Source organism: Notamacropus eugenii, chromosome 4 (assembly GCF_028372415.1).
Source record: "Notamacropus eugenii isolate mMacEug1 chromosome 4, mMacEug1.pri_v2, whole genome shotgun sequence".
Classification (NCBI taxonomy): Eukaryota; Metazoa; Chordata; class Mammalia; order Diprotodontia; family Macropodidae; genus Notamacropus; species Notamacropus eugenii.
Window position 1 is genome coordinate 404949560 of NC_092875.1, and position 26866 is coordinate 404976425.

Here is a 26866-nt window from a genome sequence, read left to right on the forward strand (position 1 = left end):
TAAAAAAGTATTAAATTCTTCTTCATCAAAAGTCTGATACCAGTGTCTCAATATGTCCAGATAGTGACCATGGGTTCTGAAAAGCTACTGACTGATTCCTTAATTAGTAAATCCAATGTCTTTTTTCCCTCAACACCCATCCTTCTAGTTTTTATCTTAGCATTGAACATCTAGAACCAGGAGGGAATCAGCAAACTGTGGCCTGAGGGCCAAATCTGACCTGCTTTTGTACAGCTCACAGCTGTAAATACTCTTCCCGTTTAAAAGTGGAAAAAACGATTCTTTGCCCATTTTGCTTTTGAGTATTTCTGTTCTTGGATTCTCTTCTCTGATTTTTCAATGATATTGGTTAAATGATCTTGGGCCCCCTACCTCTCTAAGAAAGCAGATTTTCAGATGGAGAAAGCTTTACAGACCCTACTCTCTGTGATATGTGCCTCTATTGCTGTGGTAAGAGAAATATCCTAAACCTCAGTTGCTTCTCCTCCATGACTGTTGAGATTTGATTGATGAAGCAAGTTTTTTGTTCACTTAGGTACAAAAAAAACAGTATGAGTGATTAGAGCCCTGTGTGGGATGGCTCAGGTCCTACATTAATCAGTTACTCAGAGGCCTCTCAAAGTGATGACAGAAAAGAGATTTATTCAATTCTCGAGAAGTGGGGCTCACCTGTAGGAGTAGGAAAGCCGAAGACAAAGAAAAGGACAGTGATTTATATAGACCCTAACGCAAGTCCCTCCTCCCCCCACTGACCATTATCCTCATTAGCTGAGAATATGGTCTTACATTCTAGACACGAAATCTAACCAATCCCTTTTGAAATGAAGACATCGAGGAATTATGTAAGTTTTGTCCAATCATTGAGACCCTAATACACTACACAGTTTTATATCCTTATATGGAACTATTCTATTCTAAAAATATTGTAACCTTGAGCTTTTAGGCCTTACCTCACCCCTGGGAGAAAAACTACAATCTGAGGAGTCTTCACTAAGTCTATCCCACTCAGTCCCAACCTATCATTTCAGTCCACTAGCTTTAGCAGCATGAACAAGGCAGGGAAGAAACACTCAACTGAATCAATGCTTTTTCCTGGATGACCATTTCTTGTTCCTGTTATGGCCAAGTAAACATTTAGTTTTGTTAACCGTGAAATGAGTGCTCATTTCATTCCAATTTTGGATCTAAACAATCAAGAAACTAATCTGACTCAGGAGCAAGTTCTACAACCCCTAAAGACCTTAGAGTGGATATTCCAACAACGTTGTACCATAAGCATCTCTAATTAAATGTTCAAAACAGAACCAATTCTGTTTCTCCCCAAATCCACACCTCTTCTAAACATTTTTCTCACATGTACTACCAACCTTTCAGTCATTTAGGCTCCCAAACTGTCATGGCTGCCTCCTCACTTTCTTCTTACCCCTCCTATCCAATCAATTGCCACATCCTATTCATCTGACTTCCACAACATGTCTTATTTCCTTCCATCCCTTTCTCCACACTCACAGGGCCACCTTATAGTTCAGCCCTTCATCATCTCTCACCTATTTAAATAGCCTCTTAATTAGTCTCCCTGGCTCACATTTCTTACTTCTGTAAATCTATCCTCCATCCAATTTCCAATGTCATGTGAGGGGAAAAAATGGCACCAAAAACAAAGACTAGGAAAAGTTAAACTAAAATCAGAAATATACAGAAAAGGTACATGATAGAAATACCACAATTTTGATAGCACTGAGAAATAGAGACTAAATATATCTAAACAAAGAGATTGATGTGGGAGAAAACAATCATACCTTCCTACTGCTGAAAAAAAGAAGAAAACATAAAAGTAGGCATACACATGTCAGTAGTTCTTATCAAAGACAGAAAAATCCAGGTGTGTATCAAGGACAAAAATATGAGAAAAGAGGAAGAAAGTTTTTGCAAACTATTTTATACATAACCTACACACACAGATCCTATCTTCAAAATCAAATGACTAAAATGTACAGCAAATACAAGATTCCATCATGTTTCACCATAAAAAGGCATTTTACTTTAGTAAATCAAAATGGAGTCTTTTCCAACAAGGTATATACCTATTAAAACCATAAAAAGTTCCTTCACAATCATAAAAGTGAACTTTCAAAAGTCTTGATCAACAAAAAACAACTGAGTTTATAAATCAGGAAACTTAAAATATGTTTGTCTCTGTCATGGAGAACATATCCAGTACACAATCCAATTGAAGATGAATTCTCTAACAGATGAAGTACTCCAGATATTCCTGTTTGTAGATAACATTGTGCTGAATCGATCAAATTCTAAAACATTAGAGAGTCTCCTAAATGAGATCCACAATTACTCAGTGAGTTCAGCACTTGACAAATATGATTATGAAATTTATTTTGGAAAACACACAGGTAAATATATCAAAGGGCACTCTGGGGCCAAAAATAATTTAAAAAGCAAGGAAACAGTAATGGTAAGGCTATGAAAGCATAGGTAGCACTAATCTGTTGCTGGTAAAACTGTAAGTCTGCTAAACAATCTGGCAATACACAACAAAAATTTTAAAAAAAACATTCCTTTTGACCCAGTAATTCTACTGTAAGCAATATACCCTTAAAGCATAAAAAGAAACAGAAAAAACTATCTGTTTAAAATCTTCATAGAATTACTTGCAATCCTAAAAAAACTGGAAGCAACCTAAATGTTCAACAATAAGGAAATGATTAAACTTTGGTATATTATTGCAATGGATAATAAAATTTAATGTAAACAAAAGGAATACAGGGTATACCTTATTTATTGTGCTTCATTTTATTGTACTTCTCAGATACCACATTTTTTGTTTTTTAACAAATCAAGAGTTTGTCAGCACCATTTTTCCAATAGCATGCACTCACATTTTGTCTCTGTGTCACATTTTGGTAATTCTCACAAGATTACAAACTTTTTCACTATATTATATCTGTTACGCTGATCTCTGATGTTACTATGCTGCTGTTATGGTGATTAGTGATCTCAGATGTTACTACTGACATTGTTTTGGGGCACCACAAACCACACCCATATAAGAAGGTGAACTTAAATGCCGCATTCTGATTGCTCCACCAACCCCAACTCTCTGTCATTCTCCTCCTTGGGCCTTCCCAATACATGAAACACATTGATACTGAATTTAGACCAATTAATAATCCTACAATGGCCTCTAAGAATTAAGACTCAGGCAAACTTCATTGCTGTCTGATTTTAAGAAATTGCCACTGCTACCCCAACCTTCAGCAACCACCACCCTAATTAGTCAACAGCAATCAACAACACTGAGACAAGACCTTCCATCAGCCGAAAGATTATGACCTGCTGAAGGCTCAAACGATGGTTAGCACTTTTTGTTAGTAATATAGTATTTTTTTAATTAAGGTATACACATTGGGCTTTTTTTTTTTTAGACATAATACACTTTGACTACAGTACAGTGGAAACATAACTTTTATGTGCACTAGGAAACCAAATAATTCATGTCTCGCTTTATTGGAGTAAGCTGGAACCGAATCCACAATATCTCCAAGGTTTTCCTATATAAAGAAACCTGCAAAGATCCTTATGAAATAATATAAAACAAAAACACAAGCAGAAGAACAGAATACATAATAAACTTCAACTACTTAACAGGAAAAAAAAATCAATGTGAATATATAACAAATCCTGAAAGTAATTATGAAAAGTGAAATTAAAAAAATTAAAAAGCAAGATCTATTCTACAGATGTATACTAAGTTTATAAGTAAATTTTAAAAAAGAATTCACCTACACATCCATATAGAGAAAGTCAAGGGTATGAAGAATGACTAAATCCTAGATTATCTTGGGCCTAGAGTTGGTCTAAGAGCACATCTATCTAGACATGAATGAAAGATGGAGAACACATTGGGCCCAGAAGCTTGGGAAATGTTAAAAAAAAAAAAAAAGGCATAATGTTCTAATGCTACCATATAGTGATAAATGATGAATTCTCAGTTTCTAGAGAAAGAAATTTCAGGTGACCCAATGCTGATGGAGAAAACAGAGATGGCAGTATATTATCAATAACAAAATGTGTGCAAGAAGAGTAAAAGATATCGGAAATATGACTGGAAAAGGCAATGGGTAGATCATACAGCAAGAAAATAAATGTACGGAAAGCATATTGCTGTACTACTATCCACTCAGAAGACTCGTAACATGAGTCAGATGTACCCCCTCTAGAGGATACATAGGACAAAGGCTAGAGTCACAGAGCAGGGTTGTGGTCTGCATGAGTGAACTCCCATAACAACTGAACATATGATTTCTTAAAGATAAGGATTATTCTTGAACATTATAACTAGCTATTTTACAGTATTAGAGAAACACTTTGAGCAATTACTGTTCGAAATAAATTGAATGCCATAATGGAAATTAAAAGGGTATGTATCATTTATAATAGTAAGGTTAATTTTTTTTTCCAATTGAGATGTTTTTTTTTTTTCCTCCTTTTGACTATACAATACAACACAAAAATTCAGAACTTCTTGCTAGGAAACAGTCCAGTAATACAATCTATATTCTCCTAGGTGGAAAGGAGATAGTTCCAGGTTATCAGCAACTTTTTGTTTCATTCTTAAAGTTCCTTCGTTCTTGAAGAAGACCACAACATCAGGAAGATGTCATGACTTGCAAGTGAATTGAAGTGAAGGAGGGCAAAGCAACCTCACTCTCTCCTCCTAAGTCATCTGGGTCCAGTGGCAAGATATAGATCAGGGTGACTAAAGATGGCACAGACATAGTGGGAAGTGTTGGCCTTTTTAAGCTAAGGTCTTTCCCAGGTCTCAGTTTGTTTGAGGCATCACTCACTCAGTGATTAAGGCTAGATAATAAAAAATGAGATGCAAAAGAATGGACTCTTTTACCTAGTCCAAAAGAAAAACATCAGTCTCAGACCCTCAAGATTTCTGGCCAAAATAGAAACAACTGCTATTTACACTCACTCAGACTGAATCAGAATCTAAACAATGACTTAGTGAGGCTTGAGCTGGGACCTATTGCAGGCCAATCAATGAGACCGAGCAAGATATCTCAGGGGTTTACAGGCTAGATTTCTTTTTTATGACCATACCTTTCAGCAACTAAAATTGATAGTTATGGCAAAAGATTTAGATGGTACATGTATATAAATCCATCATGATTCAGGGTCAGAATGTTGACCAGTCCTTTTTTGGAGGGGAAAGGAAGTGGGGAGAACCATCAAAGAGTCTATTTTAAAAATGATCTCCAAGACCACCTAACAAAGACTATATTCTAAAGATTAAAAACTATATTTTAAAGACTACCCAATTCAACCCTGTCATTTTAGAGACGAGGGATGTGAACTGAGACACAGGTCAAATCCAGGATGAATCAGCCAGGTAGTGCAGAGCTAGGAACAGAACCCAGATCTACTGTTGTGTTGTTCAGTCATGTCCAACTCTTTGTGGCCCTATGGATTATTACTGGAATGGTAGCAAACCACTCCATTTTCTTCTCCAGGGGATTAAGGCAAACAGAGGTTAAGTGATTTGCTCAGGTTCACACAGAAACTCAGTATCTGAGTTTGGATTTGAACTCAGGTCTTTCTGACTCCAGGTCCAACTCTAAGTCCACTAAGCCATCAAGTGCCCCCAGATCTACTAACTCCCACCTAAATCTTTCCATTACCAAATTCAGTTGCTATTTCTTTATGGCAAGATTACCAAGATCATCCAGTCTCTTAATCTTCAACATCAAGGGCAGAATGAAAAAAAAATTAATGTTTATGGCCACTGTCATGGAATCACTGTCTCCAGGGCCAAAACCTAGATAATCAGAACTATGTTAAAGAGTCTCTATTGAGTGAAAGAATCAGTGAAGACTTCTCAGTATTTGACAATAGGCTTCTCGTAGGCAGTTAGGCCTAAGTTTCTATCTCCCAGAAATTATGTGACCTTGAAGAAACCTGAAACTTAACCCCGCCTTAGAGTGCCACCTCAGCACACTGCAGGCCAAATAAGGCTATGAGCGTTGTGTTAGCTTCACAATGGTTGTTTTGGCCAGCAAGGAGTGTGGGGAATTCCATGTTAGGACTATATAATCTTTGTTCTTGCCTTCTGCAAGCGCCTCACTCTCCTGATTACTTATCAGAAAGGAGATGCCCTTTTTTGAGAGATCGTAATGAAATCTTGCTGCTTTGCTTCTACCTTGAAAAGTCTCTGATTTTCATTTGAGTCGGTGGTCTCTGACCCACACACTATCAACTCTGAAACAGAGACTTAAGACATACTCCCAGCTATCCAGATGTAACAGTGGAAGCAATGTATTAATAATAGCTCTGTCATCATGACAAGTGTTTATTCTCTCTGTGGGAACAATATCTCCAATTTTATAAAAGGAAGTCAATGAAAAATAACACAAAAAATACACATCAGCAAATGGCAACTGTTCTTAAACAGCAGTCCAGTACCATCTCTTTACTGATTCCTTTCTTATTCCCCTAAAATGGAAGTTATATTAATTCTGAGCATCACTCTGTGCCTCTTATCGTACTTTCCTTATTGTTGTTGTATTCTTCCTTCATTTTCGAAGACCATGACATCAGAGAAATGACGACGTGACTTGCACCTGACTTTGTTTTCAGTGAGGCATGTAAATTAACATCTCACATATCATTTAACAGAAAGCCCTATGAGCGTAAGTGCATTGCCTTAGTCTTTGTATCTCTACTAACCCTATATCCAAGCTATTATACTATGTACGTAATGTCTATTACAGGACACACTTGTCCTTTAACTTTCTCATTAATCCTTTCCCTCTATTACTTCTGATTCTTTTTCTAAATATTCTCCAACATGTACCTCCTAAAACACAGCAAACAAGACAGGCAATAACAAATTAAAATAACTCAGTCTCATTCACTTTCTCAGGTTAGCTAGCTCAACATTTCTTACTAAATATTGTTATACCTTTTTTTACATGACCTAATATTTTACCCTTTACCTACACAGATGATTCTGAACCTAACTCTTCACACAAGGTATTCTAAACCTTCTCTTACCTCTCAAGCCTCTGACAATCTCTCCATCCCCTACCTTTCGCAACTGCATACCTTGGCCTCTTATATGACTATAAAAACTGAGACCATTTGACTTGAGTTACTCTTCTCTCACTCTCTTTACCTCAAAACCTTTGGGATCATTTCCAGTCTTTGAAACACTTCTTTCTTATACCACTTCTACATACACATTTGACCTCATCTCCTTTGTCCTTCTCCAACAGAATGCATCTTCAAGCATCCCCCACCACCACCTTGAATATTCAACCTTCCCCTATCAAATGATTCCTTCACTATATCAAATTCACCCAAGTTTTCCTCTTCCTCAAAACCCTTTGATAAATCCTACCATCCCTTCAAGCTATCATTTTATATCTCTTTATCTTTCTGCATTTTCTGATTGTCCCCCCACACCTAGAATGCTGCCTCCTCAACTCTACCTACTGACTTCCCTGACTCCCTTCCCTTTAAGTCCCAACCAAAATTCTATCTTCTACAGGAAGCCTTTCCCAATCTCTCTTAACTCGGTCTTCCCTCTCTTAATTATTTCCTATCTACCTTGTATATATTTTGTTTGTACTTATTTGCTTATTTTCTTCCTCACTCCTTGTGGGCCAGGACTGTTTTGCCTCTTTTTCTATCCCCAGCACTTAGCACAGTGCCTGGCACATAGTAGGTACTTGATAAATGTTTACTGATTCCTCTTTCCCAACCAAACTCTTTAAAAAGCTCTCTATATATTCAATGCCCCTACTTCCTCTCCTCTTTTCACTCATTCTTTTGCAATCTGTCTTCCAACCTCATCAACTCAACTAAATTACTTTCTCCCAAGTTACTAACGACCTTTTATTTGCCCAGTCTAATGATCTTTTCTCAGCCCTCATCCTTCTCGACCTATATGCTACATTTAACCCTGCTAATCACTCTCTCATCCTGGATACATTCTCCTTTGTGAATTTTTGCAATACTATTCTCTCCTACGACACTTCCTGTCTGACAGTTCCTTCTCCCAAAGTTCAAACCTAGGTCCTCTTTATCTTCTCCTTCTATACTCTCAATAACCTCATGAGCTTCCATGTTTATCTCTCATCTCTAAACAAATGCCTCCCCAGATCTAAATATACATCCAGCTCCAATCTCTCCCCTGGATTTCAATCCTGTGTTATCAACTATCTATTGGATACTTGACACTGGATATCCAAGAGAAATATTAACTCTTTATGTCCAATATTTTTCATCCTAAACTCTCCCCTCTTTCAAATTAATCTACTTCAGTCAAAGGCTCCACCCTCCTTCCAATCTCCCAGGATCATAATCTTAGCATTATCCTCAACTCCTCATCCACATACCCAATCAGTTGCCATTTCAGTATCTCTCAAAACCATCCCCATCCATCCACTCAGACTGCCATGAACTTAGTTCAAGCCCTTATAACCTCTCACCTAGATTACTGCAAAGGTCTCCCTCCCCCAAATCTCTTACCATCCCCATCTTATACACTGAAGTCGAAGCAATTTTCCTTAAAGACAAATATCACTGTATGACTCTCCCAATGAATCAACTACATTTACTTCCTACTGCCTCTACAGTATAAAACTTTTTAATGAGTGAAAAGGATTTGCTGTGAACAAATTCTATTACAAATTTCTTTACAAGGCTAAGAATGAATAAGGAATCTATTCAAAAGCATTTAAAGACATACTACATGCTGAGAGCAAACAGAAAAAACTACAGACCCCACTCTCCAACAGCACACACTAATTAGGGGAAACAAGCCATAAAAGAAAAGTACAATTACTGAGCATATGAGGTCCAGAAAGCAAGACCCAGACCTCCCTAGTTACAAAAGTACGTCAGAAGGACTTCAGGAAGTAGAGATAGGGCAGATGGTTTTAATATCTGGTGGTCCTTCTGATCAAAAGACAGGGTGTTAATGACTCCCATCTCATCCTAAATGTGAGCAGTCAAGGAACTCAAGTTATGTGCTTATGTCAGGGGCATGGGATGGAACTGGAGGTGGCAAGCTTTTCCACCACCTAGCCATCCTGAATGCCAGCACACCAATAGGATACACCTGTTCAGACCTGTCATAATTGAGGGAAGAAAATGCCAACTATAATTGAGAGTCATCTAACTTCCAGGAGGATGGCCAAGTACAAAGTTTATGCCAAAACCAATTCTCTCCAATCTGAAAACAGTAAGAAATGCCAAAAATGAAGTGAAAAGATCAAAAGATTAATGTATTGACTGTCACATCCAAACAAAGCAAGTTGCAGATACTATAGGTGGTTAAGTGTACTTTAAGGAAACTAAAGGGAATTTTCAAAACTATAAGGGAAAATTCCCAACCAAACCAAAGCTAGAGAGAGGGTATTATAAAAGATGAAACACATCATTTCAACTACAAGACATTTAAAGAAAAAACTGTGCAATAATCAATACAGCTACAATAAGAGAAGATGTTGATAAGGAAGAAGCTCTAAAAAATCTCTCTGAAAAGAGTCTGAAATGCAAGATAGGTAGAAAATTGACATAAACATGATGGTAAATAAATAAGTGGTCAAAGGATACAATTTTCAAAGGAAGAACTGCACACTAATAACTACCATATGAAAAATGTTCTACATGTCACTAAGAGAAATAAGAATTAAAGCAAATTTGAGGTTTCACTTCACTTCCAGGAAAATGGCAGAGGCAGTCAAAGATGAAAATACAGGCACATTAATATGCTGTTGGTAAAGTTGTGAATTTGTCCAACTCTACAGGAAAACAATTTGAAATTAGGCAAGAAGGGTCACTTAATTGTTCAGACCCTTTGACTCAGAAATCCTACTACTGGTCATATACTCCCAGGTGGTCAAAAACAAAAAAGAAAAGTCTCATTATACCAAAATATTCACAGCAGCACTTTCTTGTGGCAGCAAAAAAAACTATAAATAAAGTGGATTAAGGAATTAAGATTAAGGAATAAGTGAACTGTGACATAAAAATATAATGCAGTAATACTGCACCATAAGAAATGAGGAGATTCAGAGACATATGAGATAACCCATATGAACCAATACAGAACGAAGTCAAAATAAGTTAGCGGATGACCACAAAACCCTAAATGAAAAAAGAACTGAAAGGTAGGCGTGTAGGTGATCTTTGATTAATGCTAATGATAAATTTTGGTCTTGACACATCAGACACATCATTTTCCCCCTTTATTGTAGATTCAGAGATTACAAGTGCAAAGTATTGCATTGTCTGATAGGTTAACATACTGGTCGGTTTTGCAAATGATAATGTTGAAGATAAGGTTCTAAGCTCTAAGGATACAGACAGGAAAAAAAGGTGACAAAGATTCCCTGACTTCAAGAAATTTACTTTCTACTGAGAGATAAAACACATAAGCAGATACATAAACAAAAGGCAATGATAAAATGAGAATTTCAGAAACTAGAGGAATCAGAAAAGCTTTTCAGAAGTGACACATAAACAACCTTCATGGAAGCTAAGGATTTTAAGAGGTAAATATGAGGAAGTAAAATATTCCAGGCACAGGAGAGATCTTATACAAAGACATGCATGTAGTAGGTGGAATGCCCAGTTCAGTCTATGAATTCCAGGAAATACCAGACCTATACTGGATCAAAGACAAGTGCAAAATGGCAACTTTGTTGCCCATTATCCAATTTTAGGTCTCAGACACAGTGTCAACTGAAAAGGGGACCTGGCAGAGGACACAGTGCTCCCAGGTAGGGAGGTCCTGGGTGGTATAATGAGAAAAGAAGTTAAAAACTCAGCAGTAGCAGTGTGGCTCAGACTCCAGGCACTGTCCCTAAAATCCTGAAATAATGCAACACTCAATAACCTAAGAAAGCAGTAAGACTAGTCCAGACATTCCTCCAAAAGTACCACAGAGCCTAGCCCTAACCTCAAGTACAAAGTCAGGAAGAAGCCTTGAGAAGCAAGCAAAAAAAAAAAAAAAAAAGATTAAAACTTCTCAGAGCTATTATAGTGGCAAGTTAGCTAAACACACAAATCCTGAAGAGAATGATCTCAAAATACCTACCCCATCAAAGTCTAAGAGAAAAACATAGTATGGGCACAAACTCAATCAAAATTCCTAGAAGAAATTAAGTAAGAGTTTTAAAAGAAAAAAGTCCAAAAGAATTTTTTATAAATGGAATGATACTACTTGAGAAAAAAATTGGAAATGAGAGCTATCAAAGAAAGAATTTGAAAGGAAATTGACAGCTTGTTATAAGAGGTACAAAAACTTACTCAAGCAACAAACTCCTGAAAATTTAAATGGGCTGAATAGGAATAAATGATTCCATGAGGAAACAAGAAATATTAAAACAAAGTCAAAGTCAAAAGACTTGGAAAAAAAGTAAGAAAATGTAAGATATCTCACAGCAAAAAAGACTGACCTAGAAAACAGAAAGAGGGAAAAAAATTAAGAATTATTGGTCTATCTGAATGTCATTACCCCCAAAAGGCCACAGGCATCCTATTTCAAGAAATGTTCAAAGAAAACTGTCCAGAACTTTTAAGAATCAAGGGGTAAAGTAGACAAAAAAGAACCCACTGATCATTTCCGCGAAGAAACCACCAAATGAAAACTCCCAGGAACTGGCCAAAATCCAGAGTTTTCAGGTCAAACTAAAAATACTGCAAGTATCCACAAAGAGGGAATTTAAGTATTGATGAGCTACAATCAGGATCACCCATGATTTAGCAACCACCACCATAAAGGAGTGGAGAATTTAGAATACAATATTTCAGAAGGCAAAGGACATGAGCTTACAGCAAAGAATAACTTACCTAAGCAAAGTAAGTATAATGCTACAGGGGGGAAAGTGCAACTTTAATGTAAAGAGAACTTCTAAGCAATGAAAAGACCACAGTTGCACCAAAACTTAGAAGTTCAAAAACGGAAATTAAAAGATACATAAAAAGGTAAACATAAATGAACAATGATAAAGGACTAAACAAAGATAAAATGCTTACATTCAAATATGGGAAGATGACACGTGTCTCCTGAGAACCCTATCATCATAAGTCATACAGTATAATTAGACAAGGCCTAGGAGTGATTCTATTATGTCTTGGTGATCTTAAGAATAGAAAGACAAGGGAAGAAGAAAATACACTGAAAGTGAGGGGAGGGAAAAGAAAGTTAGATAAAATTATCTCACATAGTCATGTGTAAATAGACTCTACAACAAAGAGGGTATGGAGGGGAGCAGCTAACACTTGAACCTCACTCTTATCTGAAGTAGTCACAAAGAAGACTACCCCCACACACAGTCAGAAAAAGAAACACACTTCATTCAACTGGGAAATAAGAGGAAAAGAAAACAAGGGGGGAGAGGAAATAAGAGGGATGAATTAGTCCTAACCGAAGTAAATGCTAAGGGTGCACAAAATATTTTTAGTTCTGAGATGGCAAAGAAAGGGAAATCCAAGGAGATGTCCATAAATTGGGGGATGGATGAACAAGTTATTGTATATAAACGTGATGGAATTGCATTGTGCTGCTTTATCAGTGTAATGACGAACCATGATTTCAAAGGACTAATGATGAAACATGCCACCTGCCTGATGCCAGAGAGCTAAGATCAAGGACAATACAAAATAAGATAATTTTTTTTAACGTGACCAATGTGAAAGTTTGTTTTGAATGACAATATATGTTTATAATGAATTTTATTTTTCTTGTGTTCTGAGTAGCAAAGAAGAGAAAGGGAGAAGACAGATTTTGGGTGACTGACAAATATTTTAAATGATTAAGGCCTCTGCTACAATGATGGCCATAAGAATAGAGAGAATGAAAAAGATGTTTGGAGATAAAAGAGTTCTTAAGATTTGGGAAGTAACTTGAGTATGATGGGTAAAGCAAAACAAAATCTTAATTTCAACATTAGGAATTTGAGCAAAAGGATGCTGGTGTCAAGAGTTTGGAGAAATGTCAAATGTGGAGGGTCAGAGAAGGGAGAATGCTTTTTTGAACATGGTGAGTTTCAGTTACCAATGCACATTCATATGAAGAGGTACAGTAAGCAAATAGTTGATACAGCACTGGAATTCAGGAAAACTATTATTAGGGCTAAACATATATAAATTTGCAAGTTATCTGCATTTTCCTCTATAGACCTTCATTTAGAAAGTATAGAGATAGAACAGAGTCTCATTACGAGGAAAAATTCTCTAAAGAAAACATTTTATGCAACAAACTAATTTTTGCACTTAGTTATATTACACTAAAGATATTTTTCAATGGAAAAATTTCAGCCTCCTCTTGGAGCAAGTTCAGAACAACTCTTCAGCGCTCTTCACTTTGCCCCAATGCTGGGAAGTGACAAATGAAAAATGGAAAACAGGTATGGGTAGTTGTCAAAAGCAATAGCCTCAAGCTACATATATAATATAAAAACCACAAATATCCAACATAAAAACAACATCCATATCAATATAAAAATAACCTTGATTCATGAGCTAATTTCCTTCCCTTGCCAGTCTAATATTTATCTTGATCATGAATATTCAGTGACAGATAGGTTCTTTTGTTTTGGGATTTGGAGTGTCAGACAAGAGCAAGGGTTCTTAACCTTTTTTGTGTCATGAAGCCCTTTGGTAGTCTGGAAGTTTCTTTTCATAATATATGTACCCCAACTCAGGGCCAGAGGAGTGAAGTGACAAGCCCAAGGTTACACAGGTGGTAAAAGCAGAAGATGTTTGAAAAAATGGTTAAGGAAGAACACTGGATAAGAATTATTCAAAGCTTAAAACAAAAAAGGAGAAAAAAAGCAGGTTTGTGGCAGCAGGTAGTCAATCAATTTCCCAAGGGCCATCTCAATCTGATTCACTTAGGACCACACCTTAAGATTGATCTCAAATTTCACACTTCAGGGACTTTTTTTTAAACAAGATCTTTTTGGTATTTGAGTAATTACCAACTCCTTGCATAGTCCAAGAAAAATGCCTTTATTTTACTTCACTTCTTAGAAAACAGTTTTATCTCAAGTTCACAGTGAAATCTGTGTAACAATCATTTCTGGAGAAAGAGATGAATACCAAAAATCCATTCTTTAGACATAAAACTTCTCATCCTATCCTCAAAGTACATTCTTGATGTTGTACTTCCTTCCCTGAACATACATTATTTAGGCTACTTTTAAAGGGCTTAATGCCTGCTAATAATAGGAAGACACTTCTTAATGAGATTTACACCTAGAATTTTTATAGGTTCAAACATTTTTCAAGACCCTCTCTTAACAGGACATTAAGAAAATTTTTCTATTCTACATTTATGGCTTGGAGAAAAGATAGTTTGAGATTGCCTAACTACAGGAGAACCCCTTTAAAAGGCTGGTGGTTATGGGAGAGAACTACCATCTACCTTTACAGGCTAACCATGCTATAAAGAATTTCTACAATATAGTTAAGACCACCTAGGAAAACCCACTTGTAACTTCTTCACCAGAAAACAAAACAAAAGATGACTCATGAGTCTAGAAGAGGCAGAGAAATATTTATTTGGTTTGGGTGGAGAACTGTATGGAGTTCATTATGGTGGAATTTTTTATCTCTTGCTCAGTTAATACAGGAAAACATAATTTTCAAGGCTTTTAAAGGATCCCAAACCTAAAAAAATACTTATCTACTATTTGCGAAATGAACACAAAAGGGACATGGCATGATGGAAAGACTACTTAAAAAGTCTTATAATTCTTAGTGCTTCTACTTACTAGCTCTGAGACTTTAGGTAAAGTCATCCTTTTGCATCTCATTTTCCTCATTTCTCAGGTGGGGAGAAAATTTATAATAAATTCCTCTCAGGGGTGCTGTGATTATGGGCATCACTTCTTTTTGGTCTTGCTCTCTCCCCCAAAAAATGAGGAAGTTTTAGAAGAACAAAAAGAAATGACTTGCCAGACATCACAGGCAGTAGCAGAGCCAAGTAATTCCAATCTAGATCCTCCTACTCCAAATCCAGTACTTTTTCCAATAGACCACAAATCTGAACAGGAGATTTACTGACATTCAAATTAAATGAAAAGCAGAAGAGAAGAAAAAGACTAATACCACTTACCTCAGTTTTCTCTATGTTGGTCATTAAAATCTTTTAAACCAATGAAGCATACCAAGGAAAAACTAACAGCCACCTCTTTTTCACCCTTGCCTTCCCTTTGTGTCTCCCACAATCCTCTCATCCTCAAAAAGAAACTGAGAGGGGATGACAATCTGTAAAATGAAGAGGCTGGACCAGATGATCTATAAAGTTACTTCCAGGTCTTAGGTCTCAAGCCATGATTCTAAGAAATACAGATTTAAGAGCTACTGGTTTTTTCCTAATCTGTAACCTAAACCACATTTTCAGGGATTAAAACAGCAGTATACTGTTTCAGAGAAATCACTTAACATGGGTCCTAGACTGAGTACCATTGATGTCTATAGGAAATATATATGTATGTATGTACATAAATTCCTTTATGCTTCTATGCCACATCTTGCAAATGAAAAAAAAAAACTACAGATATCACCTTTCACATGAATAATAAATGTTCACAAAGAACTTTAAAGTCAAGATGATGCTTTGTAGCATTTCCTACTTCAGATTACCATGTCAAAGTGTTCCCTTCACATTTCATCATCTTCCATTTAAAAGTTTTAGGAAAACAAAAAAAAAAGTCAAAGTGCTTCAATTTTTAAAACTTAAGATAGAAAGGAAAATACAAATTAGAACAATAAAACTCTTCTGTGTCTTGGACAGAAGATCAAAGAGTTTCTGATTAGTAGTTCTGTGGATAAAATGTTAGCAGACAAATTGTAGTAGCCACAGAACTTTTAAAATGTATTATATATGTAAAAACAGATGATTCACCTACCAAGTTAAGCAAAACTACTTGGTCCTGTCAATTCTTTTCTTCCTGTCTACTGGTAAATGAGTAAATGCTGTGACCCTTTAATTTTTCATGAAGTACAAAAAGCATCTAATCCTAGTTAGAGCTCTCTTTTTAACCTCTGTACCCTGACAAAAAAAAGGGGGGGGGGGGGTGGAGCCAAGATGGCAAAGTAAAAGCAGGGACTTGCTTCAGCTTTCCCCCAAACCCCTCCAAATACCTGTAAAAAATGACTCTATACAAATTCTGGAGCTACAGAACCCACAGAATGATGGAGTGAAGCAAATTTCCACCCCAAGACAGCCTGGAAGGTCGACAGGAAGCATCTATCATGCTGGGCTAGGAATGGAGCACAGTCCAGCATGAACCACACCAGCACAGACAGGACTCAAGGGACTGAATCATTGGCAGCTGTGACAGTTTCCAGATTTCTCAACCTCAAAACATCGAGGACAACTTGGAAGGTCAGAAGAAAATGCCTGTCAAACCTGTGTGAAAAGAGTAGAGTGGTTGGTCCAGCCCCAGTCCCACAGTGACAGAGGAGGTGGTGGAGTAATAGTAGTAGTAGCAGCAGCAGAAGCTCTGTGCCCAGGCAAGGTGCTGGATCAATAGGCTGATCAGAGGGAGATAACAGGGATCTCTTTGCCAGTATTGAGCCAGGATTCTCTTACTTTGCCCGTGTTTGGATCTGGGTCACAGTACTGGGTGGTAGTCCTGGGCTAAGGAGGAACGCTAGTGTGGTGGATCTTGTGGTGCAGTGCAGAGGAAATCCTCACAGTTCCAAAGCAGAAAAGAATACTCGTGGTCACTTACAGACCAGAGCACAGGCCAGAAGAAGAGTAAACTTTTTTCCTTTGATCATACTACCTTGGAAGAAGTGAAAATTTATAGGTCCCCTAGGAGTATCTCTGAAAACAGTTGCACAAAACCCCTGAAGTTTGGGACAGGACACCCTACACACTGGGAGCAGAGTCCTACCTTAATAAAGTGTTAGAAAGTCAAGTGTTTGGCTGGGAAAATGAGCAAAAAGTACCAAAAAGTTCAGACTATAGAACCTTACTTTGGTAACAAAGAAAATCAAAACATACAAGCAGAAGAAGACCACAAAGTCAAAGCTTCTACATCCAAAGCCTCCAAGAAAAATATGAATTGGTCTCAGGCCATGGAAGAACTCAAGGAGGATTTTGAAAATCAAGAGAAATAGAGTAAAAATTGGGAAGAGAATTGAGGGCAATGCAAGAAAATCATGAAAAAAGAGTCAACTACTTGCTAAAGAGGAAAAATGCTGAAGAAAATAATACCTTAAAAAATAGACTAACCCAAATGGCAAGAGATCCAAAAAAGCCAATGATGAGAATGCCTTAAAAAGCAGAATAGGCCAAATGGAGAAGGAGGTCCAAAAGTTCACTCAGGAAAATAATTTCTTAAAAATTAGAATAGAGCAGAAGGAAGCTAATGACTGAGTGGGATAGACTTATTGAAGACTCCTCAGATTGTAATTTTTCTCCCAGGGGTGAGGTAAGGCCTAAAGGCTCAAGGTTACAATATTTTTAGAATAGAATAGTTCCATATAAGGATATAAAACTGTGTAGTGTATTAGGGTCTCAATGATTGGACAAAACTTAGATAATTCCTCGATGTCTTCATTTCAAAAGGGATTGGTTAGATTTCGTGTCTAGAATGTAAGACCATATTCTCAGCTAATGAGGATAATGGTCAGTGGGGGGAGGAGGGACTTGCGTTAGGGTCTATATAAATCACTGTCCTGTTCTTTGTCTTCGGCTTTCCTACTCCTACAGGTAAGCCCCGCTTCTCGAGAATCGAATAAATCACTTTTCTGTCATCACTTTGAGAGGCCTCTGAGTAATTGATTTATGTAGGGACCTGAGCCATCCCACACATGACTCTATGACAAATCAAGAAATTATGAAACAGAACCAAAAGAATGAAAAAATAGAAGACATTATGAGATATCTTGTTGGAAAAACAACTTGACCTAGAAAATAGATCTAGGAGTTATCATTTTAAAATTACTGGACTATCTGAAAGCCATGATCAAAAAAAGGGGGCTAGACACCATCTTTCAAGAAATTATCTAGGAAAACTGCCATGATATTCTAGAACCAGAGGGTAAAACAAAATTGAAAAAAATCTACCGATCACCTCCTGAAAGAGATCCCAAAAGGAAAACTCCTAGGAATATTGTAGCCAAATTCCAGAATTCTCAGGTTAAAGAGAAAATATTACAAGCAGCCAGAAAGAAACAATTCATGTCCTATGGAAACATAATCAGACTAACAAGATTTAGCAGCTTCTACATTAAGGGATCAGAGGGTTTGGAATATAATATTCCCAAGCTCAAAGGAGCTAGAATTAAAACCAAGAATCATCTAGCCAGCAAAATTGAGTATAATCCTTCAGGGGAAAAACAGACATTCAATGAAATAGAGGACTTTCAAAGAGTCTTGATGAAAAGACCAAAGCTGAATAGAAAATTTGACTTTCAAATACAAGACTTAAGAGAAGCATAAAAATGTAAACAGGAAAAAGACACAATAACGCGGTCTTACTAAAATTAAATTGTTCACATTCCTACATGAAAAAGATAATATTTGTAACCCTTGAGAGTTTTCTCAGTATTAGGGTAGTTGGAGGGTTTATATATAAAGACAGAAGGTACAGGGTGAGTTGAATATGAAGGGATGATACACCTAAAAAATAAAATTAAGGGGTGAGAGAGGAATACATTGGGAGAAGGAAAAAAATAGAATGGGGTAAATTATCTCACATAAAAGAGGCAAGAAAAAAGCTTTTACAATGGAGGGGAAGAGATGGGAAGTAAGAGTTGACCCTTACTCTCATGGGATTTGGCTTAAGGAGGGAATATCATGCACACTCAATTGGGTATGAAAATCTATCTTACCCTAAAGGAAAGTAGTGGAGCATGGGGGGAAGGGAGGGAATGATAGAAAGGAGGGCAAATGGGAGGAGGGGGTAATCAGAAGTAAACATGTTGAGGAAAGACAGGGTCAAAAAAGAGAACAGAATAAACGTAGGGCAGGATAGGATGGAAGGAAATAGTCTTTTACATGACTGTTATGGAAGTGTTTTGCATGGCTACACAAGTATAACCTATATCCAACTGCTTGACTTCTCAATGGGGTTGGGTGGGGAGGGAGAAAGAGAGAGAATTTGGAACTCAAAGTTTTAAAACAAATTTAAAAATAAATGTTTAAAATTGTTTTTACATGCAACTGGGCAATAAGACATACAGGCAATTGGGTATAAAAATCTATCTTGCCCTACAAGAAAGTAAGGGGGAAGGGGATAAGAGAAGGGAGGGGTATGATAGAAATGAGGGCAAATGGGGGGAAGCGGTAATCAGAATGCATGCTTTCTTGGAGTGGGGGGAGGGGAGATATGGGGAGAAAATGTGGAACTCAAAATCTTGTAGAACTTAATATTGAAAACTAAAAAATCATTAATTATTTAAAAAGGAAAAGAAAACAAGTTTATGTTAACAGTGTGGATATAGCACTGGGCCTGGAGTCAGAAGGTGTGAATGCAAATCAGGCCTCAGTTACTTACTAGCCATGTAAGCCTAGGAAAGTCACTTAACTTCTCTATGCCTCAATTTTCTCAAGTGTAGTTATAACAGTAGTTATAAGAACACCTACTTAATAGAGTTAAGGGAATCAAATGAGGTAAAGGTTTGTAAAATGCTTAGCACTATTCCTGATACATAGTAGATGATCAATAAATAAAATTTCCCTTCCCTTCTCTCCTTCCTTTGCAGCCATTTCTATGGATAGTTACCATGCTGTAGTCTACTACTGAATCAATTATGAAAAACTCAAGAAATATTGGCAATGACATGCCAAGAAAACTCACTTTGAGTAACATTTACTACCCAACAGGGAATTTGTTGTGCATTAAAAAAACCTTCAGGATACATTCTTCTACAAAAGTCAGAGCCTCTTCTCCATAAAGGAGAGTTGCCACATTCAATGAGGTGCTCACAAAAGTAAGAAATTGCTGACCAAATCATATGACTGGTACGCACTAATGAAGTTACAATGATTTGATGATATCAAGAGGGACAAGTCATAGTTAAAAAATAAAACAATTTCACTCCTGGATAAATTAGAGCCAGCCCTTTCCAAATTCATCGCAAAGAACAAATTTCTTTAAGGAGATTTTTAATAGTCTTACTTTTCTCATATAAACACTTCACAGAAGGTCATGACCATGAATTAATCCGTTTTGTAAATAGTCATTCATTAAAAGAGTACATTTCTATAGCACTGCACTTGTGAACACTGTGGGGGATGGCATAGTCTCAAAGTACAGAATTCATTCATTTGCTATCAGTGTAGTTCCTAAGGAGACAGGAGGAAAGATCTGCTTGGACTAGTATGTTCTAATTGAGCTTTTCAAAGAAAATGCACTCTAGGGTAAAGTATTATTTGAAGGGGGATTGAGAAAAACTTATACTTTTGCTAAGATTATGTTTCTAAAGTCTTTTTAAAACAGTGAAACCTGAACAAAGAAAAATCTGATGAGAAGACAAATTCAGAAAACTAAAGGAGAGAAACCAAAAGTAACCAAGCTGTTATGAACAGAAAGACGATTTGGGACAAAGAATCTAGAATGCATATTCCATATATGAAACAATTATTAGCAAATTATGGTCGAAAAGGCAAAGAACAAAAGCTTAGTAGTGATATACTAATGGGGAAGCAGAATTACCTTCCCGAGCAGGGAAAAAAAAAATCAGACTACTAGAGAAGCACTGCCTTAATAAAGTAAACAAAAAGGTAGGTTTAACCTGCCCTTCCCACAAAGCATACATAAGGTTTTATTTAATACCTTGTTAGGTATTTATTACTGCAGTAGTCTAGAAAACCCTAGAACTGGAGTGGAAGGAAATTTAAAGCTAAAACTAACCAGAGAGATCCTTTACACTTGGGAGTTCTTAATCTGGGGTACATAAGTTAGTCTGTGGATAAATTTCATGGGTTCTGTGAACTTGGATGGGTAAAAAATTAATTTTTATTTTCTCTTGCCTTTGATTTCCTTTGTAAACCCTCTGCCTTTAAAAAAAAAAAACAAAACACATTATGAGAAAGGGTTCACTTCACCAGAATGCCAGAAAGGTCTGTGACATGTTTAAAAAAAAAAAAAAATTTAAGAACTGCTTTAGGCCAACTCTAGATCTAGAAGGGAGCTTAAAGCTCATCTAGTACAAATCTTTCAAAGGAGGCCAGTATTGAACCCAGGTCCTATGATTCCAAATCTAGGCTGCTGAAAAATCTTCTCCCCATTCTCATAATTTTCTATCATACTTGGTTTGGATCTCACCTTTCTCCTATTTTGTATTACTATATTTATCTATGTGCATCATTTTCTTCTTCTCCTCCCTCTCTCTCCAGTAGAATGGAAGCATCTTTGAGGATAGGGACTAAGTAATTTTTTTTCTGTCTCTATCCCTAGTACCTAGCATAGTGCCTTTTACACAGTCTTAATGTCTCTGTGTAATTGAGGCAGAAAAACTAGTTGTGGTCAAAAGCACTATGATACCAGATAATATGTTAATTCCACTGCATTTCCCCCCTATTTTTTCTATTAAGTTGCATACTTTCAAACCCTTCTTTCTGTGTACCTCCTTAAATTCTTTTATCCTTTACTACCAGCCCCAAATTTATGTTATACCCTATAGAGACAAAATTTCTTAAATTTTACTTCAGTTCCCCAGGATAAAAAAAAAACATAAATCTAATAACCACATATTCAACCCTCCATCTGTGAAAAGTAAAAAATAGATTAAACAGCCTCCAAAAACCCCCCTCATTTTCCTCTTTTCTTTTAGCCCCTCCTCCCAAAACAGCTGCAAACAAATATTAATATGAGGGATGAAGTTTCCCTTTTTCCTTCTTCCTTTGGTTTTGGCAGTAACGGCAATAAAAAGAACAATGAATTTGTAATCCCAAAACCTGAGTTTTAATCCTGGCTCTGCTGCTTACGTACTTGGATGACTTTGGACAAGTCACTTCACTTCTATTTACTTGGCAAGATGAAGGCAGCTAGGTGGCACAGTGGATAGAGCACCCAAGCCTGGAGTCAGGAAAACTGAGTTCAAATCCAGCCTCAGATACTTACTAGTGTGTGGCCCTGGGCAAGCCACTTAACGCTGTTTGCCTCAGTTTCCTCATTTACAAAGTGAGATGAAGAAAGAAAACTGCAAACCACTCCAGTATCTTAGCCAAGAAAACCCTAAATGGAGTCTGGGAAGAGTCAGGCATAATTGAAATGACTGAACAACAAAAATGAGGGCAAAGAATTACCCGGATCTCTAAGACACCTTTTAGCTCTAGATCAGTGACTCACAGAGTAAATAAAGGGGTCAACAGCCCATCCAATAAGCAATTATCAAAAGAAGTGCCATTAGGCTTGCAGGCAAAGAAAAAGAACAGAATAAGAAATGTGGAGAAAAAAGAACAGCAGTGTCAGAGGGTGTATGTATTTGTGGGCCACCAGCAACTTACTTGAAGTGTTTCTGGAACCTCAGGTTTCTAATCCTGAAGCAAATAAAGTATTGCCTGTACACACACATACAGAATTTTTAAATAACTAACCATGATAAATTTAAATGGAGGGATTTGGCTCAAATTCTAGAATCTTCAAGGATTAAAGTTCCAGGAAGGTCAGTGAATAGAGGGATGACCTAGGAATCTGAGAACCTAGGTTCAAGTCTTCCTCTAACACACACTGGCTCAATAACCTTGAGCCAGTTAACTGAACCTCTCAATGACCCATACGAGTGACCCAGACTCAATTCAAAGTGGCACAAGTTTCTGCATCAGAAGTTTCCATCCAGGGAGGAAAAAAAAAAAAGCACAAACTTTGACCTCAAAAACAATCCTAACCACTCCCACAAAAACAAAAGGACTAAGGCCATCTAGTCCAAACCATACCTGTAGGGGAATCCAGTGGAAACTATTTCCAACAAGTAATCCAGGCAGCCACTAAAGATCTCCCTCTGGTGAGGAAGAACATTCACTATCCTCTTAGGCACTCCATTCTACATTTAGAATTACTTTCTAAATTTCATCTTACTAGATTCATCCCATTATTCTACTCAGTTGAGGTATTTCTGAATTCTATCATCCAAATGTCCAATCTACAAATTTGACAGATATATTACCAATGCCTTCATTCATGGCATTAATTAAAAAACAACAGCTCAGGACCAAAGATCACTGAAGCCTTCAACTTAGAAGATGTTTGGGAGGATGCGAAGAGGAACAGTTTTAAATTCCTCTGGCTGATAGAAACTTTCCAATGAGTCTCCTTAACTCTACTACTAAATTGGTTTCAACATCCAGGTGAAGGTGGCCTTTTTGACAAGGCTAACTCAGTATGTTTCTGCTTCTCTGTTATAGTTCCTTCTCAGATTGTCTACAAACATTCACATCTCTCTAGAATGCACATTTTAAAAAAAGAGTTCATTTTGCCATCTCCATAAACTTTCATCATCTTTGTTCCCTTACTTATTGCTAAACTTACAAAGCAAAATTTACCTTAGCTACCTCCACTTCCTCATTCGTGGTAATCTGGCTTCCACTCTGCCACTCTACCTAAACTCAAAGAACACCACTGACTTATTTCATTACTAAGTCCCATGCCCTTTGATTAAATTAGTCCTAATTCTTTCTTGACCTTCCAGCACCATCAGCCAAAAGTTGGATACTCCTTCCCTACTGAACATTGCCCGTCCCCCCACTGCAGTCTTCCAGAATTGCCCTTTCCTAGTTCTCTTCCCAAGAGGCTATTCTGTTAGAACATCACAAAATTTCAGTCAAAACCTCAAAAGCCATGTAATCCAACCTATAGCAGTCTGAGAACACTCCTTACACTATCCCCCAACTCTTGTTGGTCATCAGCCTTTGCTTGAAGGCATCCAAAGAACAATGGAAGCAGCAGAAATAATTACCCCCCAAAAAACCAAACATGTCAGAAGAAATCAAATTTCCTACCTAAAATCATTTAGAGTATCATTTGGAGTGGACATAAGTTTAATGATAAAGACTAGAACTAAGTGGCAGTATCCAACAGGCAATATATCTCACTACAAATCTAGTTCTTATTGCTTTACAATAACAGGTATTTGTTGGCTTGAAAAAGATAGCGCGCTCTCCACCTAATAAGAAAAACTGGAGATCACACTTCCAAATGAGGTTCAACATTATTTCCAGAAAGAAAACATACATTACCTAAGTCTATGATAGCAGAGGAGGAAGGAAGAAAATTCAAGTTTCTCATGCATCACCCTCCTTTTTTTTGGGAGGTGGCAAACTGTTGAGTGTAGATTGTTACATACACAGGTAGATTCAAGTCCTAAGGACTCTGGTTTTGCTTAAGTGATTTCCTATATTACAAGGAAAGGCTCAATGATGGGATAGAGGGAAAAGGTTATATCTAGAAATGACTGATGAAAAAAACAAAAAGATAGTAATAAAACTTTTTGAAAAAGATCTGAAGAAAAAAATATTAAGATTTCTATTCTGAATGCAAGAAATTGGAAAATAATCTTTTTTTTAACTTCTGAGGAGCGGAAACACAAATTCTCCTGGATTCTATTTTCCTGAAAAAAAATAAGGTATCCAGTTGGAGTGAAAAAAATAACAAAAATAAATAAAGGTTAAGGACAAATACTTGGAAAATTATCTGAATAGGTATCTTCTATGTCATAATTAACATTCTGCAGTACTAACTGATGGTATTCAAAACTAATTACCTTTTGAAGGAAAGAAATTTAATGAAATAAACCTAAATTAAAATTAAGTGACATGATAATCTGCCCATTAAAATGTGGACTTAAAGCAAGAAAATTCTAAATCATTACAAAAAACTGTCCATTAGAATTCTTTAAAGCTCCAAGAAATGTCAAGCCCCTAGGCTCCTGGTATCATTCAATTTAATTCTATGAAGGGCAAATGCTAATTTAGTGTGTGGCACATTCGTTCACATTATTCAATCATAAAAAATTTAAGTATTGCTGAATTTTCTCCAATTACTGACAAAGGGTTTATTCTTTTTACAACTAAATTTCAACTTTAAAAAGGAGGAAGAATATTGTTTAAAAGGTTAAGTCAGCATAAACTCTCTGAGGAAAATAATATACTCTATATATACTTATAGATACTGTATATATCTTTTCTAAAAGTTAATACAAGCTTTTGAAGGAAACTGGTCCTCAGTTTCTAGGGTAATGTTATTTGTTCTAAAGCTAAATATGCAGAGAAATCTATATGAACTATCCCTCTAAAATAAATATAATAGTTTTATTTATATGTGCATATACATGTGTGTATAAAACTCCCTAAGCAAAAAATTCATGTTTAAATTAATAGATTCATTAAGCTAAAACTTGTTAAAAATTAACCTTAATTGAAAGATCAAGACACTCAGACTTATGTTTTGACACACAACTAAATCTGAGCTGTATGATATATACCCAATTTCTCCTCTTTTAGAATACACTAGATAGTAAGAAAGTTTCACAAGTGGACTGGTGGAAAACATTGCATGAAACTAAAAGATAAACACTAACCGCATAGATTGAATTCCAAACCGTTTACAATTCAAAAGTTCCCTTAATAAATCTGTATCTCCTGACAGAAATTTCCTTCAGTCTTTGAAGGTGTCAGAGGTTGGGGTGGGGAAATGAATCTTGATGTAAGTAGATACAGTGGTTTTGTTATTAGAGAACAGTATTGGAAATGAAATACAAACAAAAATGCAAGAAACTGAAAGCCTTCTAACACCACACGATAAAATTTACAATCATCATAGTTTACTCAAAGGAATGCTGATTTACACACCACAAAATACTTACAAAATCCAACAGGACTGCACAGGAAGGTGTTTGTTTTCTCTCCGAAATCTTCACTCTTTTCAGCTTGTTTTTTTACTTTGTATCCTCTGAAATGATATCCAAGTTCCTTGAAGGTATCTGACCTGTGGCTACTTGACATAGAGCTACTTCAAGTCAGCTACCCATCCTTTTCTTTTAAATCATTCATATGGCTATTTCCAGAATCAGCCTTGGATTTAAGACTGTAAAATCTTCTGAAACCTTTCTTCTTTATGATCTGGTGTACATGTCACCGTCATAGGCAGCCACTCGGATGAGATACCAGTTTTATAACACGAAAACCAAAAAACCAAAAGCAGGTTTCACATCCGAAGCGAAGAACATTCCTAAGCACCAGCACGTACAGAGAGACAACAGCTATCTCAATACCACCCCGCTGCTGGTTAAGGGCAACATTTTAGAAAATATATTTACACTTCAATAAAAGGAGAACACTTGGGAATTCTATTATCTCTTCATCTAGAACAGACGGTGCACGGCAAAGCGAGAAGGGTGGACTTCCCCAAACCTAAAACTTACAGTAATGGTAGAAGTGTCTGCCATGAAACTCCAGCAACGTTTAAGCAGCGTTTTCAAACTGTCTACACTATTCCTGACGCAGATTAAACATATCTTACAGTCCCGGCTCAAGAACATTAACTAAAAACAATCAGCACCATCTTCCAGGTGAACGACTTTAACCCTCCAACAGCTGCTCCGAGCCGGACGCCGAAGTCCCCGCGCTCCTGCGGGGAGGCAGCGAAGCTGTCCGCTGGTCGATCCGCTGCCAAGCCGCTTCTTGCCGGTCTTAGTAAACTTCTGGGTCAAAAACATCCAGGCATCCTAATTCCGAACAATGGCCACCCCAAACATCCGGGGGTTTACACAGATTACCTGGAGAGGAAACAGAAGTTGTTACACCTTAGCGCGCGAAGTCACCTGTGAAAGTTTCAGGACGACTGAGGGGGGCCGGACCCGAAGCACC

General features: G+C 36.9%; 1 protein-coding gene across 5 annotated transcripts in view; it reads right to left on the reverse strand.

The window, feature by feature from the left end:
* The window catches only part of GPBP1 (GC-rich promoter binding protein 1), a 109675-nt gene extending 83159 nt beyond the window's left edge, over nucleotides 1–26516 (reverse strand). For 3 of the 5 annotated variants that reach the window (XM_072605582.1, XM_072605584.1, XM_072605580.1), the window contains exon 1: nucleotides 25864–25977. The gene's annotated coding sequence lies outside the window, so the exon portion shown is untranslated. Of the gene's footprint in view, nucleotides 1–25863; nucleotides 25978–26421 lie in introns of those variants that run through there. The other 2 variants (XM_072605583.1, XM_072605581.1) reach the window with 1 other exon arrangement.
* Nucleotides 26517–26866: the final 350 nt, after the last annotated feature.